Source organism: Diceros bicornis, unplaced genomic scaffold (assembly GCF_020826845.1).
Source record: "Diceros bicornis minor isolate mBicDic1 unplaced genomic scaffold, mDicBic1.mat.cur scaffold_376_ctg1, whole genome shotgun sequence".
NCBI lineage: Eukaryota > Metazoa > Chordata > Mammalia > Perissodactyla > Rhinocerotidae > Diceros > Diceros bicornis.
In genome coordinates, this window is record NW_026691246.1 from 106,786 (window position 1) to 121,736 (window position 14,951).

Sequence of the window (14,951 nt, forward strand, 5' to 3'; positions counted from 1 at the left end):
GTGGTACACATATACAATGGAATACTACCCAGCCATAAAAAAGATGAAATGTTGACAGTTGCAACAACATGGATGAACCTTGAGGGTATTTTCCAAAGCAAAATAAGTTAGACAGAGAAAAACAAATACCATGTGATTTCACTCATATGTGGAAGGTAAACAAACAAACACAGACACAGAGAACAGATGGGTGGTTACCAGAAGGGAACGAAGTGGGCAGAAGGTGAAAGGGGCAAAGAGGCACATGTGTATGGTGACAGATGGAAACTAGACTTTTGGTGGTGAACACAATGCAGACTATACAGAAGCTGGAATATAATGACGTACACCTGAAACTTACATAATGTTATAAACCAATGTGACTTCAATAAAATATAAATAAATAAATAAGGTGGGAGGAGCCAGGGTCTCAGCAGGGTGGCCAGGGGTCAGAGGGTGAAGACAGGCAGGCTTCTCCTTTCCTCTTTTGTCTACTTCAGCTTTCTCCTGGTGTCCCCACCACATCCCACCTCACACCACACCTGTGTTTCATTCACCCTTGTCCATCTCTTAACATGTACAAATGAATAAGGAAACCAGGACACATAATCACTCAGAGAAAGTGAAATTCCAAAGGACTGAAGCTCTAATCTTGGAGACACAAGAGAAAGAGGACATAGGCAGCCACCAGCTTTCATGCATTGTTGGGAAATTATTGAATTTGTGGGTTTAGAGTTCTGGGACACAGGCCCCACGTCCCCTCCTGTGGCCCTGGGTCCCCATTTCTGCTGCCAGCACTGACTCTGCAGTTGTGAGGGAATCGCAGTGTGGCTGGGGTGTCTCTCTCTTCCCCAGATCACTGACAGTTGGTGGGCAAGCCTCCCGGACAGCTTGGGTGACAAACCCTAGCCCACCAGCAGGAGAATGGGACTGTGACTTCTGACCCCCACCCCACCCTTCCTTCCTCTCTCAGGGGCTAAAAGTCTGGCAGGAGGAAGCACCAGCAGCAACTCACTGGGCAGCCTTCCTAGGAAGATGCAGCCGCTCCTGCTCCTGGTGGCCTTTCTCCCACCCCCCAGGGCTGGAGGAGGTGAGTGACCGTCCCCAACCTCAGAGGCGCGACCCCTCTCATAGACCCTGGAGCCAGACTGCCTGGCACTTCTGAACTCAGGATCACTGGGCAAGTTATTTGAATTCACAATTCCTCACATTCCTCAACCATAAAATAGGAATAATTTCAATGTCTGCCTCACAGAGTTGCTATGAGAGTTAAATTAGTTAGTGTCCATAAAACTCTTGGAATTGGCCCTGGCACCTAGCACATGCTATATAAATGTGCTCTCTAAGTTCTTTCTCCTGTGCATGTGTCAGAGTCTAGGATATAAGGAAACAGCAATAACAGTGCCATCAGTTCACATCTAGAATCTTAAAACAATCCCATGCTGGTCACCAGTTGGTCAGAGCTGGATTCAGAGGGCTCTGGGAAGCTCCCTGAGGAAGAAAGTACCAGGGACTTCAAGGAGAGGCCGCTCCAGCAGGCCCCCATCCAACAGCAGACCATCTCTCCTCAATATGGGAGGCTGAAGCCAACCATGCCTAGAGCAAGGATCTTATCCCCATTTGGGGGAGATAGGAGGCGGCTGAGGTCTGGGATGGGGAGTCAGCAGAGTTTCCTGAAGAACCCTGGAGTGCCCCCTTCAATGTGTGGTGCAGACCCCAACTCTCACCACCAACTCCTCTTTCCTCTGCATCATGTCTCCTGTCTCCCCATCTTCTAGCCTTTCTGGAGCCACCAACCTTGTACATAACACACGGGGTCCACGAGCACAGAGATAAGTACCGAATGCTTCATTCCAGGGCCAATCATTGGAGACTAAGAGACCAGGCCCCATTCCCACCCCTACACGGCATATCTTCAGACCCAGACTCCAGTGGGTGTGGGCATGGGTGGGGGTTCCTGGTGTGAAAAGACTTTGTGCTGACAGCAGCCCACTGCTGGAGAAGGTGAGGAACTAAGGAGCTTCCTGGGCGACCAGTAACACAGGCCCAGAAGGGTCATAAGAGGGGCCATCTGAAAGCTGGGCTCTAGCAACGAAGGGGTGAGAAAGAGCCCAGGGAGGTCTGGGGGCTGGGAACAGGCCAGTGTAAATGAGGAGAAAAGAAGGGCATGATCAAAAAGAGCAAGAGGAGGAAACAGAAGACACGCATTGGGGCTCAAAATGTGAATTCAAGCTCTCTCTCAATTTATTCTAGGGGAAGTAAAACTCAGGTCACTGCGTCCCCCACCATCCCCAGCTCGGGGCTTTGGAGAAGCAGAGGGCACAGACAGAGCCCCAGAGCCCCCATCCCCTCAATTCCCTCAGCTGCAGTCTCACCACCCTGGGCTGTCCCCCTGCCCTGCAGAGCTGGTGGAACATAGTTGCTGTGGCTCACACCTACCTCCATGCCTCCTCTCCTTTTCTGCCCTATTTGTGTCCTCCTGTGGGCCCACAACATCGGGAGACTGGAAAGCACTCAGCAGCACATATCTGTGCTCAGAGCCTTCCCCCACCCTGAATATAATCAGCAGAACCACCTGAATGAGATCATGTTACTGCGAGTACCTCCTACCTGACCCCCTGATTCTCCAGCCCAGCTGACTTTCTCCCAGTGCTGGGGCTTCACCATGTAGTGGGACTGTGGAGGCAGAAGCAGGGGCAGAGTGCCAGGTAGTGGTGAGGGCAAGGGGTGGGCTCTGCACAGGACTCCTTGAGCGCCTGGACTCTTCCTGCCAGCTGAATAAGAGAGCCACACGGAACTGAGTCATGAGGCCAGTGGCTCTGCCTCAGACCCAGACCAGGCTGAAGCCTGGGGACACATGCACCGTGGCGGGCTGGGATCTGGTGGGCCTGGATGGGAGGACAGACACACTCTAGGACGTGCGGCTGAGAGTGCAGAGGGATCAGGAGTGCAGCAATCACTTCCATTTCTACACCCGCCGAACGCAGATTTGTGTGAGGACCCAACGGAGGGGATGTCCCCCTTCATGGTAAGGCTACGGGCATCTACCAATGATGCCCAAACAGAGGCGCTTGGGCAGAACTGAGCTGGGGGAACAGACTACACTCCATGGCCTCCGTCTGGGGCCCAGACCTGAGTGAGGTGGGGGCTGTCTCCCATCAGTCTGGTCTCTGGGGCAGAGAAGGAGCACCGGACACACAATGTACACACATGCCGTCTTGTCCTGGGGAAGGAGAAGGTACCCTGACTTGAATGAGCTAGAGACAATAACTACAGTCAGGACTGAAGCCCAGTGATGGAAAGATCCAGAAGCTTGACTTCTGCATCCCCACCACCCTCCCTTCTCACACACCCCACCACTGAAGGAGCCCACCTGTCCCTGCCTTCTCTGAGGGCCGGGTCTTAGGGCAGCAGGAGTGAGGAGGCCTGACTTCGTGTCCTTCCTCTCTTCACCCACAGGGGACACTGGAGGCCCCCTGGTTTGTCACAATGAGGCCCAGGGCATCATCTCCTATGGAAATGGGTTGAAACCCCTCCAGCAGTCTTCACCAGGGTTTCCAGCTTCCTGCCCTGGATAAGGAGAACAATGAGACACTTCAAACAGCAGGGTTAGACTGAGACCCCACTGTGACTCACTCTTCTTCTCTGGGGCAGAGACAAGCTCCAGGGGGGTTCTCAGAGCCTGAATAAATGTCCACGTCTAGAGTGGAAATATCCAATTTCTCATTTGTTCATTCAGCTTCATTCAGTACACAACACATGTATGCCAGAACTAAAGCTAAGCAAATCCAGGAAAATGGGGTCTCTTCCTCAGGACAATGAATCGCCCACACTGTCCTGGAGATCAGGATGAGCTTGTTCCCTCTTCCAAGCCATCCATTGCCCCCTCTCCTGTCCTGCTAGAGCCTTGGGGAGTGATGAATCGATGTGTCTCTCCTCAGGGTAAGACTCTCTACTCTCCCCCTACCAAAGACCCCCACTAGATATTAAAGTACCATCTGCCTTCCGTATCCCCGCAGATTCAACTAATGCAGATCAAGAAGCCTATGATGGTTGCGTTGTACTGAACGTGAACAGACTTTTTTTTCTTGTCATTATTCCCTAAACAATACAGTATAACTACAGTATGAACAACTACAGCATTTACATTGTATTAGGTATTATAAGCATTCTAGAGATAATAAAGTGTACGGGATGATATGTGTAGGTTATATGCAAATACTTTGTCATTTTATACAAGGGACTTCAACATCTGGGGATTTGGATATCCATGGGGTCCTTGAACCAATCACTCTCAGATCCTGAGGGGCAACTGTACACTCTAAAACCATGTGCCATTGGTGTGTGTAGGAGAGGCAGACCAAAGGACAGAATTGAAATTCCATACGAGGCCCTTTTAATACATGGTGAAAGTGGCGTCTCAAATGACTGGGAAACTATAAAGTTTTGATAGATAGTGTTAGAACGACTAGGTACTTATTTGGGGAAAAAGAGAAAATTGGATCCACTCCTCAACACCATAATCTAAAATAACCCTTAAAGGGATCAGAGATATAAATGTAAGAAATTAAACAATACAGGTACTAGAAGAAAAAAACAAAGACTTGCTTGCTTAAAAATAGCTAAAAAACCCCCCATGTTCACAACAGCACTATTCACAATGGCCAAGAGATGGCAGCAAACCACGTGTCCATCACAGCCAGAATCCTTCTCCTAAACCCTTCACCACACCAACCCCCACTCTCCTATAGACCAATGTTCTCATTTTCAACGTGAGGAGGGTCTGCTGCTTGTTTTGATACTCTGAAGTTATACAAAACTCCACATCAGATGTTGACTAAAGGAACATGACCTTTACCCTAAAGATTAGCCCATGACTGTCTACAGCAATATTATATTACATTAAAAGATTACTGAAGTCATTGAATTAAAAATCATGCTCTAATTACCTTCTTAAGATAACTGTACAGAATGAGCTGGGAAGTTTTCTACCTCCACCAAAATGTTAATTACTCTTTGCACTGTGACATTTACCATCTGATGTTTTACAGTTTCCATGACCTTAGATGGAATAATCACTGAGCTGATATTTTATTAAATCTTACTGGCTACATACAGAAATCCTCTGGTAAATTTGACCATTATTTTAAGGGTATTTCTTATCAGAAAGTCATTAGCCTAATATTCAGTGTAAGCCATTTATCAACAAAATTTTAATCAACAATACATCTTTGACAATGCTCAGTCACTCTCTATATTTGCTACCATCTACCCAAAGGAATTATCTACTACTTGCATGCTTGGGAAGATAACAGTCTCATTATTCAATGTTTGCATTGGCAAATGGAAAGAACACTTGATGGTGGAGAGGGGGAGGAGAGCAGTGGAAGAGTCCCCCATTCAGCCCTTCCTCTCTGGGACATTCACTAAGAGCCCCAGAGCACTGCCTCATCTCAGGACTCAGTCCCCAGGAAACACCCAGGACAGACATGTCTCACCTCCATGTCAGTGCTTCCAAGGCAGCTCTCTGCCTCCAGCTGCCCTGCTGAAAAGATTTCCACAGATCTCACGGCGGTCACCTCAGGAGACAATTCTCTCATGACCATCCCAGAGTCCAGCCCCACCACCTCCCACAGCTCTGCTCTCTTCATGATTAAGGAAACCTCAGCAGCAAAGCTTTAGCAAGAAAGTGTTTTGCACACTGAATTCTAGTGCAAAAGGACACAATTCCTCCCCCTCTCTTTCTCCAGGTGCAGACTCTGTGCATTAAAGGCCCCACTCACTTGACTGGGAAGTTGTAAAACCATGACAAGGGTATTCTTACTAACCTCACTGGGAACTAAGGCAGACTTGTGGTCTGCAGAGGCCTGGGTCTTCTGCTCCACGGACTGATTAGAGTCAGGAGAAACTAGACACTGACCATTCATCATAATTATAGCAGAATCACAAAGGTGAGGGGTGGTGATCTTGATAATTGTGTCTGAGTTTGTCTGGGAAAAGGTGGGTGCCCCAAGAGAAACCACACTGAACTTTGAGGGGAAGCACAGCAGGCAGCACAGGCCAGTCCCAATGCCTCATAGGAAATGTCTCTATTACAGAAATGTGAAAACACTATCAGAAGTACATGAAATCTGCTAAATAAATTACAAATGATCAAGATTTTAGGTGGCATGATCCACAGATCAACTAAGAACTCCGTTAGACTGATATCCTATCACAATTTCATTTTCAAGTTTCCACTGAATTTTCAGAAGTACAATTTTCCAAGACTACATTATGATCCACTGCATGATGTACAGCAAATTACTAAACCATTTCAGCAATCCAGGAATTTACAGTGTTGATTTTGAACGTACTATTACAACTTTGACAATCAGAATGGGTTTCAGTGGTAACCAGCCTCTAATATGGCCTGGATGAGCCCCACCTCCTGGTGTTCCCACTGGAGAGTGAAGGTCTTTGCTGGCATGACCACGGTCACTGAGACCCCAATTCCCAGGGCAAGGAGAGACCAGAATGACTAACAAAAGCCAAGATGAATTAAACCCTCTTCACCTTTTCTACCACAAACAGATGTCACCCACGGTGCCCACAACATCACAGGGGAGGAAACCACCCAGCAGTAAATCCCTGTGTGCAGAGCCACCTACATCCTGATGGAGACAAAAGACAGGGACCAAATACACCCACAAAAGCCTCATGTCTGCCTTTCTGGTTCTGCAGATGATTGGGCCTGACCCTCCCCCTCTCCTCCACCTGAATCATCTGCTGGGTCCTGGGCCACCCAGGTGGGTGCTACAGCTTCTGCAGAAAGTGTTCAGAAAACAGATCTTCTCTGGCTCGGGTTCCCAAGAGGAGCAAGAGAGAATTTATCATCTTTTGCCTCTTCCAGCCTTCTGGAACACAAGACCAAATGACTTCTGCTTTGAGGTTCTTTGTCTTCCATGAGAGCTAGGACTGGGTGACACAGGGGAAGATGTGCAGAGAGGCAGGCTGGGGATACCTGGATGATGGCAACTCTCAGACACAGTCCAGGAAATGGAAATGGAGGTACAACTGAGGCACAGACTAGTATTACTACAGCAGCTCTGATCAACTGTGTGTGAGGTCTAAAGGAGAAGGCTGTTCAAGGCTAAGGTGACAAATGTATGCCCAGCAGTGACCCAGAGGCAAAAAGTCCTAGGGGCATCTGGGGAAGAATATACCCGCAGTCTACAGAACTGGATTACCAGGGTCCACAGGGTCCCCCATCCAGTCTATGGACCTTGTTCCTGATGCTCCAGGAGGACATTGGAGCACTGGGGTAGAGCTGGAGACAGCAGTCAGGACTGAGAGGGATGCCCAGGATGTGGATAGGCATTCCCTATCTCAATCACACACACACCAGGGCCCTGACCCTCTGACGTGGGTGAGTCTGGGCTCCAAAGGGAATCTCTCTCTGAAGGGAATGCCCCTGAAAGGCCCAGGTGATTGGCATGAGGAAGCGCACAGGAATAGTGGCAGTGAGCTGGGCTAAGGGACACCTGGGGGCCTAGGAGACCAGTTGTCCCACCAGGAATACCTTCCTTAGGGAATCACCACACAACCCTGGCCCACTTTCCCACAGCCGCCTGTTGTATACACAGTGGGTGACAATAGGGCTCCTCCTTGTGGTGACAAAACTTCTGGCTGACTGGACACCTGGCTGGGCTCTGTGCTGAGCCCTGGAGGTCAAGGTGGCAGCATCAGCCCCAGCCTCAGGGTCCACGCACTGCCCAGTCTCTCAGCAGCAACAGGACATTTCAGCCCATCCCTTCTGGTCACAGCTGGCAGATTGGCTCTGCTCCTGCCATCGATCAATACACACATGGTTAGTGAGGGTCAATCAACTGTCGGGCCTGGTGCAAGGCCCTAGAAATACAATGGTGAGAATGACAAATGCTTAATGACCCAGTGTCAGAGTGACCTCAGTCTGCATTCCATGGATCTCTATGCTATGTTCTCAGAGTCCTCAGTGCCCCAGATCCAGAGAAAACTCGATAAGAATGGAAGAGTATCCAATTCCAATAAACACCACAACTGCCATTGTTTATGAAACTGAACTCTGCTTGTATCATTTCGCATGATCTTACAAATATAGATGATTGTAGCTACAGGCATCTTGTACATCATCATGTCCCATGGTTTAAATCCTTGAGCACCCTAAAGGAAGACAAGAGGGAAGGGCTCAAGGCCCCCACCTCATCACGTTAAATCAGAGTTGTCCATGTGTTTGAAATATTTGGCATTGGTGAAATTATTTCCTGTGAGAAAAATATCACAATATTAAAAAAGAAAAATATGGACACACAGTGATGTAGATTGTCTGGCTCCTTTGAGAAAAAAAGGCTGAGAAAGAGGTGACCAGCACAGCCATTCGGTGAGTACTCCACAGGAACAAGGTGCCTGGTGTCTCCACTACCAGACCAGGGCTCCTCCATTTGGGAGGTTTTCCTCTTGACGCTCTCTTCTCTCCAAAACATCTGCCCACGTGGCCATCCAGGCTGCTCTGACACCTACTGGAGAGGATGCCCCACGTGGGACCATGTGATCCATCTCAACTCCTGCCTGTAAACTATACTCAGCCCAGCTGGGGATTCCAGACATCTGTATTTAACAATTAAGTGGTAGAATCACGTTAGCTGAGTATCTTCTGCAATCCTTCCTTTAGTGTGACTCACGAAATCACTCAATCACCCAGTTCTGCAATCTCAAGGAGAGAATCTCATGCACACCCACCTGACAGTCCTTAATTTAGGACAGCTACCATGCACACTATCCTTTCAGCCCAACTATACTCTCTACCAAGCTAATCACCTCCAGTTTCTTATCCATTCTCCTAAGGAAGTTGGAAGCCCATTCAACTCCCAGGATCCTCTCTTGTGGAAATTCTCCTCAGAGGCCAAAGCCAGGAACCTCCAATAGCCAGTTCTCTTGGTTTCTCTCCACTGTGCTGAGATAACCTCTCAGGTAATGAGGGAAACTGGTCAATCTGGAGAAGACCCCATCTTGTATCCTAGTGAGCTGCTCCACTGAGGCTCAGGTCTATGAATGTGTTTTTAGAAGGGAAAGAAACCAGTATTTCTACTGCACGCACCATTCCTCTCAGGACATTGAGTGTTGGGAAAAGGTCAGAAAACAACACCCAGGTGGGGGCAGTCTCCCATAACTTGGATAGTTTCTTCTTTCCACGGAATAAAAGCAGAGACTCTCAACCAGGGATAGAGAGTGATGAGGTATAGAAACTTTCCATAGACGACAGTCTTCAATGGGGCCCCGTGACCCCGGCCCACTGGGACAGGAGAGATCAGGACAGGGAGAATCATGGGAAAGTCGGATGTCTTCTCTTCATAGCTCTACTTGCATGTTCTAAATACCTTGCAACTGGAAACTGCAACCCCTTGAAAACATCCTGATATTGAGAGCAACGTTGGCTTTATCAGGGCGACCCAGTGACACACACTGAACTCAAGCATATATGTCGTCAATCCTCCTCTGAGGGCTCCCCTCTGGCCTCTCCTTACCTTCCTACTACTCTCTTTAACATCCCATCTCCACCTAATCCACAATCTCCATGCTGCACCCGCACCCCCAGGATTCTGCCATGTCTGAAACTACCAAGAAGTTGATGGATGTCTTGGCTCTTGGCTAGACTGTTTCAGGTGAGACCAGAGCTTGGCCCTTTGCATGAATATGAAAAAAGGGCTTATGCTGTCCAACAGTGAAAGACTAAAAGGGAAAGGATTGAGTCTAGTGTTGATATTGTAGGAAGTAGGCAGGTGCTAACCACAAATACAAGGCAATGAGGGGTGCTACTCAGGCTCTTTGACAACCCAAATTCAACCATAGTAGGAAACATCACTTCTGACTCAGGCCAGAGTCCCCAAAAGCCCTATTCGTCCCTTCTGAGAGCCTGGTATTTCCTCCTGGTGACTGTGCTCAGGCTGACTCAGTAACTGCTGAAGAATGTGGTTCTTACAACACCTTTCCTGCTTACAGAGAACCAGAGCCAGGCTATCTCTGTGACCCATCCTTGCCTCAGTCTTACCTCGGAATTTGCTGAACACCAGCTCTATGATTGCAAACAATTCACTGAAAGGACAGAAATGAACTTCTCCCAAAGGGCAGTGGTGGGCATCTCCCTTTCATGACCCTCTGACTTGTAACCAGAAAAGTGATTTAGTATTAGGATGGGGCATGATTCTGGTGGAGGGAAAGCTGAAAATGGGGGATATAACTTTCCATTCTCCAGAGCTGAGAGTGGTTATCTATACCAAGAGCTATCGTCTGGCTCAAGAATATAAGAGCTAACTAACAGTCTCCTAGGACAACCTTCACCTTGTCCCCATTCTGCTGAGCCACTCAGCTCTACCAGGGCAGATACCCAGAACCTAATTGAGCCATCAGTGTTGTAACCTCACCACTGGTCCCATGGCCCTAACAGAGGCTGGGTCCCACCCAGCCCCCTCCTGCCCATTTCCCCATCTAGCTCTGATTTCCCATCCTTTGTATCTGCCCTCATTATTCTGAAAGCTCAATGCCTTAGGAAGATAGATCCATGCAGGAGTTCAGAAATCCATGTGGACATCTCCCACACATGCTCAAGCCAAAGCAAATTTTGTGTTATTTACTCCTGCATCATACAAACATTTATGAGTATTTTGTAAGTGTCTGACTCAGGACGAAATAGAAGGATACCAGATCATTCTTCCCGATCAGCTCAAAATATTCAAGTCTTAGAGACCAGACTCATCCTGGGAGGGAGCAGGACACAGGGTTCTGAGATGCTCAGGAACAAAGAAACTACCAGCATAGGCAAGAGAAAGTTTTTCCAGGTCTTCTGGACAGTCTACCCTAAAGACACAACTTTTCTCCTTAACGTGTGTCTGAAGCATGTTTGATACAGACCACAGGTGAGCTCCTCACCACACAGGAAGAAACTGAGAACCAAAGAAGGAGCCAGCCATGCTACAATGATATCACGCTGCCCACAGAAGCCAGGAGCCCCATCTCAGTGTGTAGTGGTCCCAACAAGGGCTCTCTTCCCTGCCATGTCCAATCAACAGATTATCCCAGGCTGTAAACGTCCTATCTTCTGGCCACGAGACCTGTCCTCTGGTTTCTAGAATTCTCCTCAGAGCCCAAGGCTGGGACCTCGTAAACCCAGCCTCAAGTTGAACTTTCTCACACCTCATGCCAAGCTAACCTGTTGGAGAGTGAAGAAGACCAGACAAGTGGAGGGAGATCCCATCCTCCACCGTAGTGAGCAGCTCCATTGAGGATCAGGACTACAAATGTGGTTTTTGGAAGCAATGCCGCTTCTATTCCCACTCTCAGGACAGTGAGTTTTGTGGAAAGTGCAGAGGAACAGTGCTCAGGTGGAGGCAGTCACTTTTCACTGGGGCTGTTCTTTCCTGGGAAACAAGAACAGAAGCCCTCACCAGGCTTCAGCCATCCTCAGTTGTCCCTGATGATATCAATACCCCATTCAGATGAAGAAATTTGCTTCTCCTCTCCTTCTTTATCTCCCAAAATATCCAAAAGGATGGGGAACTAGGCCTCTCTATCCCACCTGAACACATTCAGGAGAAGTTAGGAGGAAACTTGGCTTCATCGGTGGTCGGGGGCAAAAAGATGAATTCAGGCAGGCTTGTGTGCCATTGCTGGCCCCTTACCCAGCTCTTCCTCTGTCCCTTCCACTTTTCTTCCAATCTCTGCTTGCATAGAGTTTGCCTACTACCTAATAAGTACCCATTGATAAATAAGGGTTAAGGTAGTTAGGATGAGACCATGCTCAAGACTTCTGCATTTAAGTAAGAATCCCCCAAATTTACTGAGACACAAAGTAGAATGATGATTCCCAGGACTAGGGGGAGAGACCAATAGGAAGTTACTATTTAATGGGTTCAGAGTGTCAAGTGACACTCTGAAGATGAAAAAATTCTGGAGATGGAGAGTGGCGATGGTTGCACAACAATTGAATGTACATAATGCCACTTCACTGTACACTTAAAAATCATTAATAGCTAAATATTATGTTATATATATTTGAGCACAATTTAAAAAATAATAGTAAAAAGGAATCTCTTATGTTACAGAAGGAATAAAGCTCTAACGGTAGCAGATGCTATTTGGAGAAAGTGGCAGTGAACTCCTCTGCACGTTATGGCATTGTTGGAGCTACTTTTCTTTTTGAGCACTCAGATTTCTAGGTCAAGCAGAAGAGGCCTCATGTCTGGTTGATGTCACAGACCCAGAAGTAGCTCCATCCCAGCATTTCTCCCCTCCTAACATGACACAGAAACAGCAGCTGTGGGTGAGAATGAGCCAGAGGTGCTGTCTGAAGAGAGGGCTGGGCTGGAAATGAGACAATGAGATGTAGGATAGAAGGGAGAGAAGTATAGGGGAAATCTTGCCCATTCTTCCATGACACTTTCTCCTACTTGGAGTTCACTGAGCTTCTTGGGTGTGTTCACTAATGGTTTTGGTTTCTTTTGTGGTTTTTTCCACCAAAGTTGAGAAATTTTCAGCCATTATTTCTTCAAAAAGTTTTTTCTGCTCCTTTCTCTCTCTCCTCTCCTTCTGGGACTCCCATTACAAGTATATTGCATGTAGTGTCTCACACATCTCTGACATTCTGTTTATTTTCCTTCTTTCTTTTTTCTTTCTGTTCACTGAAAAGTCCTAAAGCAATTACAAATTTTTTAACAATAATCTTGGAGGAACAACCAAGCTTCTCTCCAGGCAGATTGGCTAACCACAGGGACAGGTGCCTTCTGCCCTTGGTCAGAGCAGCAGGGTCATGATCAGCTAGGTGTGGGTCAGGAGAGGCAGGGGCTAAAGGTGGGGAGAAGGAGAGCAGAAGGAGGCAACTGCCTGCCACTATCACCTGGATCCACGGGGAACGCTGCAAGAATGGGGGCCTGAGCCATTAGTCGGGTGGATGTTGTAACCCAAGCTGTGTCCCAATAGCTCAGAAGATAATTGTCTATGAGAAAAATGTGATAGCACAGCCAAATGTACAAGCCAAATATAAACAGCTATGAAAATTGTGGAAACTTGCATGGTTCTCTAACCACAGATTCTCAGTCTACTCCAGCCAACTGCCAGCTTCTCAGGGGCAAGAGCCATGTTGCTCATCTGCCGGGACCTAACGCACTAAATAATTATTCATGACTTCATCAGGATGGAAACAGAGTCAAGAACTGAGAAGTGGAGATATTCTTGATTCTTGGTTCTTCTGGGTTCCAGTACAGGTTTCAATTTCTTGTTCTCTCCTCTTGCTTTCACCGTGTGACTCAGCACTGGGAGTGCAAGTGTGGTGACAGTGCTACTGTCATTTGCCCCGAGCCAGAGAACTTTGACAAACCACCTTGCATGATGGCACAGGAAACCCAGAGGAGCACAGGTCTAGCAGGTCTCTGAGGTCCTGAGCCACCCCTACTGCCTTCCCCTCGGGGGCCGTGTGTCTGAAAGGAAGAAACACCAGCAGCTCTGACCTGGGCAGACCTTCAGGGAAGATGCAGCCACTCCTGCTCTTGGCCTTTCTTCTGCCCCCCGAGGCTGAGACAGGTGAGTGACCATCTCCACTCCAGAGGCTTCAGCTCATCTCACAAAACCCTCTGTACTCCTGACCCTTCTGCCCTACAGATTCAGAGAGTTTCCTCAATTTGAGCCCAAGAACTTTGTAGACTCCACCTCCCATCCCAAACCGAGACTAACAAGTTCAAAGCTGCATAGACACTCAACAAGGATGGAAGGGAGGAAGGGTGTTCACTAAAAGGTTTAGTAGGTGTGAGCCTGTCACTTATTACCTGGAAAGTGGGTTTTTCATAGAAAGGCATTTAGCAGAGGATGTGAAGCCACCAAAGACAGGTAAATAAAACCCCTCACTCCAACCCAGGAAAGAGCAGCTCAGACAAACCAGCTACAGTAGTGGGAGTTGTCCCCTGGCCCAGCTTAAGAACCACTTACATTTCTCGGTGCCCACCACCCCCTCACTCCTGCCCAGAAGAGGAGCCCCGGGTGCAGTTGATCTCAGAAGGGGCTGGATGACGGCACCCAGGGCTCCCCTGTTGTCTTGGCTCTGCCACAGGCCTGAGCTGCCCATTTTTGGCCCCATGTCCCTTTGCATTCACAGGGCCTCAGCTGCTCCACACAGTGAGCTCCCCCCATCCCTGTGGCCTTGAATCTCCCCAGCAGTATCCCCACGAAAAATCAGCATAAAGCTAAATGAAGGCTCCAGTCCACATAGAAGGGCTGAGTCTAAAGGCTGAGCATAAAAAGACAAACTCTTCTCCCTAAAAATTATCATCTCTGGGGCTTAGAAAGTTCTTACCTTCTCTAAGCCAACCCCCATCACCAAGCCTCCAACAATTTGGCAGAGAAAGGAGCAGGTCAGTGGAACGGGAGTAATTCCAGGAACCCAGGATGTCAGGGGGCCATGCCATGGTCACTGAGGTTCCTGTTTCCAGGGCCTCTCACTCCAGTAGGGACAACTTCTCCCACAACCACGACCATCTGCAGCTTAGGAGGCTCAGATGCTCCTACGATGGCCCTCAGCCCCACTTGGGTCCCATCCCTGCCCTGCTCTAGGCCCAGCACTTAGTTCAGTCAGTCTTCCTCCCTGGCAGACCATCCCACACCAGCCCCTGTTTTCTGACTGTCATGGCCCCCAGGTCCTTCCGGCCCACCGTGTTTCAAGCCAGCCTCTCACATCTCCCTAACATAGTTCCCCAAGTCCCCTGTGAATTATCCTCTATTGCTTCCCCATCATACCTGAGCTGTCAGCCCACCTGATACCTATCAGAGGAGCCAGTACCCACTTCTCACCTGAGCAGAGGCAGTCAGGCCTTCCATCCAGCTCAGCATCCCCCAGGGGCTCAGCCACCATGGCCTGGGGAGTCACTCAGCAGCCTCAGCCTCTTTCAGCCTGACCTGACTCCCCCTGCTGT

The 14,951-nt window shown here is 48.5% G+C and overlaps 1 pseudogene; it reads left to right on the forward strand.

Annotated features, from left to right (window-relative positions):
* Positions 1-1,014: 1,014 nt before the first annotated feature.
* Positions 1,015-3,592, forward strand: LOC131402950 (cathepsin G-like; annotated as a pseudogene).
* Positions 3,593-14,951: the final 11,359 nt, after the last annotated feature.